A 4,156-nucleotide genomic window follows, 5' to 3' on the forward strand; every position below is an offset into this window, starting at 1 on the left:
AAAAAAAAAAAAAAGAACTTCAAAAACAGAGAAATAACTCTAAAAATCCACAAATGGAAGAGAAAGAGAAGTAGAAGAGGTTTGTAAGGGTGGGAGGCATGGGATTTATAGGAAAAGAACGCACGACATGGGAATTAAAATATTGATTGAGAAAAAGAGGGAATCAAAATTGCAAAGAATTAAAGAAGACAGAGAAAGAAAATAGAGAGCTTTCTTCCATCTATCATGGAATCTCCTTCTCTCAGAAAAGTTGTTGGGACCCTTTGAGGAGAGTGATGAGGCATGTGGGGTGGAGAAGAAATTTTCACAACCGTCCAATTCCAGCTGGTGAGCAATAAATTAAAAATTTTAAAAATTAAAAAATTAAAAAATTAAAAGTATATATATATATATATATATATATTAAAACTAAACCAGGAGAATTGCCATTTTTATTTAATATTTTTTTACTGTCAGGAGATCCATAAGATCCTTGTGACAGTTTTTTCTTTTTTTTTTTTTTTTCTACCTTTCTTTCACCGCCTGTACTAGATTTACAGTTATCTCCTCAACCATGATGCGGAGACCCAGAGGTCCCAGACACTCATTTTTGTCTTGTCGCTTATGTGTTTGCTCCAGCTTTATTTTTGGGTGGCGGTGGTATTATAACTGACATTTGGGGCTATTTTCATCATTAGATTTGTGCAGAATCATCCATCGGGTCACCCCAGCGGAGAAACCGCATCCGAGAAGGAAAAAAATCTTTTGAAAAATAAACCCAAGGTCAAGGGCCAAAACAATGAGTCTGATTTTGGTCTAGGATTAGGTCAAGTCGACTGGTTTGGATTTCAATTTGGTTCAGTTCTTCTTTCATTTGGTTGACTAAAGGGGGGTTCTTATAGATCTGGCTCCACTTCATAGAGCTTAGGGATCAGATAGTGATCTCACGATTGGGATGATCTAGGGATGCGTGTCGGCTCCTCATAATCGTGGGATTAGAGGGCTGTATGGAGAGGAATCCCATCCAATTCTTATCTATCAGTCCAATACTAGGTTACCGTTTCATTTTTTCTTTTTCTTTTTTAACAACTTAGGTCAGTCCGGCATGATTTTCAATTTTTCTATGTTTCATGAAAGCAAAACCTAGAAGCATTTCATTCGATCCAATTTTTTGATCATTTTTTATTGGTCCAACCAATTTGGGTTGGAAATTGACACTCCTACAATAAACCTTAACTATGTAGAGGCTATAGAATAATCTTGGTACTAAGCTACATTCTTTTTTGGTGAAAGTTTTCTTTCACTCACAAATCTATCGTGAGCCCTTCATTGTTTTGTTACTTGAGAAAAAACTTGATCATGTTTCTTCTTTTCCTGATATTTTTTTTACTTGCGTGGTTTGAATTTTGTTCCTATTTTTTGTTGGATACTAGAAAGATAGGATCGAATTTTCCTCAAATCACGATGAAAGGGGAATTCGTCTATCAGATGACATTATTTAATTGCAACTGAATGTGTATTTGGGAATAGTCAAGAGCACTTTCGACTTCATGCATGAATGGGGAGTAATAGTGACAATAGTTGCGTTGGTGTTTCCTTCTTATAGATGTTCCCATGTCATCATGGGTGAAGAAAAATGTTCTCCAAAAAGATATATTATTCTTGAGTAGTTATCTATATTACATTGGAAGGTGATGTTTACGGAAATCACTACACAAATATGGGCTGTCCATTTTTACCTCTTTTTAAATTTAAATTTTCTCAGAGTTGAGAGAGAGAGAGAGAGAGAGAGAGAGAGAGAGAGAGAGAGAGAGTTGGGAGAGTGCACCATAACGTCTAGAGAATACACATGCAAGAAAATATTCAGGATAGGTACCATCATAAAAATGGATACTTGATTGAATTAGAGTCTAAAATTTCACGTGGCTAATCTAGAGTATGCCCTCTCTCTATTCAATAGTCAAAATTAACATATCATCTATCTTCGTGACAGAATAAATACCCATCACTTATGCTCTCGACTCCCCTCATAGGTGAAGTAGGAGAGTCAATTCCATAACCTCTTGGGACCCCCACTACCTACTTAGAGTGGGTAACACTAATTGCGCTTCTTCTTGTCTTCGAGATAGATGAGGTTAACGCGTGCACAATTTCAAATTTAAAATCAAGTTGGACTAAATAATATGATCATTTTCTTGCTAAATCCAAAACAAGAATTGACCCATATCATATGGGTCATCCTTTTATAAGGATTCTCTTGTTTCATCATTTTGGTATTAATCCGATTGTGATTCATTTCATCAAAATCTTATGTTTGCGTTGTTTTTAAGACGTATTTAATAAATGGAATACCTATGTATAATTTATCAACATCAGTATTGTATTCGTATTTGTATCGATTTTGATTGATACCAATACATAGTTGTTGTATTAGATTGGTTGTGTCTTCAATTTCATTAAAAAAGAATATAATAATTACTTTTAGATATATTTGCTCTGAATAAGAATTGTTCCATCAATATCGGATTGGCCAGATATCATATTAATCCGATATTAATACGACTGATTCAATACCTATATGTAATTCCATGGACCCATGTCTAAGTATAATACGATGTAGTCAAACCTATACAATATGTAGAAGAAAAAAAATTACTCCAATCACATCCAAGTCCAGTCCAACATATCATAAAACCAACTTGGATTAATAAATTGTGGATCTACATCATATGCAATATCCATGTGGGTGTGGGTTACATTTTGTTTATGTTTGGAATTACATCATAGTATGAAAAATCCGTGCCATTTTACTATTTAAATATAGCATAATTTTTTCTTTTTTTTGACAAAATATAGCACAAAATTAGTTTCGTATAAAGAATCCAAACTGAATTTTTAGAGATGTTGATGGTAAGATCTAATCATCCTAGTTTAAAATTGGAAGGGTTTCCTCTTCCAACCCTTCCATGCATCTATAGTTTGTGATACTATGAAGGACTCTTAGAAGGAACTATTTATTATTTTTTGCTAAGACGGATGGATTTAGACAAGATCTCCACATTAGTAAATAAAAAAGAGGGCAAAGATATCTATATACTTGGCCATCTGGGGAGGTTTATTTATTTGGTTCAAAATATTTCTTATATGGCATATCCGAGGGGACCCAAATTTAATGGCATGCAGATATATCACAGATTCCCTTACTCAAATGTTATGTTTCATGTATGTAGAATGGAATGGGCAAATAGATGCATACATGTGGAGATAAATGTTCCAAGTTTTCCTTAAGCCATGTCCTTCACCATTATGCTTGGATGAATGTGAGGAACAGTAAAAGAGATTTCAGGCCTTCAACAAATAGGGCGAGTAATCGTGACATTAGATTTTTGGATGAACCGTTCACTTTGGGTGAAGGAAAAATTTCCACTTTGAACTTGGTTGGTTGCAAGAGATTTCGGAGAAGGAAAGTGATATGATATAGTGTTCTATATCCTGTGAAGGGAAGTGGATGTATTTCTACGCAGCCCTAAAACGATATAGAAGATAATGGAAAAATAAAAACAAACAATGCACACTGATTTACGATGTTTGACAAGATTGTCTACGTCCTCGATGAGATGAGATCATGCTTCACTATCAATGGAGAATAGGGTTACAACGCTCGTCCTCACACCTCTCAGTATTGCTTGCATTACAGAGAAATAAAACATTGCTACAAATATATAGTGGGACTGTCGTCCTGCTTGTTGAGGCACTTGCACCAATACTCTCTGGATTAAATTGTAATGGAATACAAGACATCGTACACCAACAGTAGAAGCATGCGCCCTTTTACAGTTTTCCTTATATCCTTCTCACATGATGAACACTAGAATCCACATTAACACTCTTTTTTCTATTTTAACCATGTGGGTCTCATGTAAACCCCACATGCTTGACACCTTTTCTACCCTCTCATTGGTGTAAGGTGCAAATTCCATTTTACATTGCCCTATTGGAAACTCATCCTCTTCCTGTAAATTATAATTTAACTTATCAAAAGAAATATTTGTATTTTCCTTACAATCAAAAATATTTTTTTATAAATTAAATTTAAAAAAAGAAATTACATTCCTCTTGCAATCATATCCTATATATTTTGTTTGCAATCTAAGGAGCCAAAAGAATCAATTTGTGT

Source organism: Macadamia integrifolia, chromosome 10 (genome assembly GCF_013358625.1).
Source record: "Macadamia integrifolia cultivar HAES 741 chromosome 10, SCU_Mint_v3, whole genome shotgun sequence".
NCBI classification, from domain to species: Eukaryota; Viridiplantae; Streptophyta; class Magnoliopsida; order Proteales; family Proteaceae; genus Macadamia; species Macadamia integrifolia.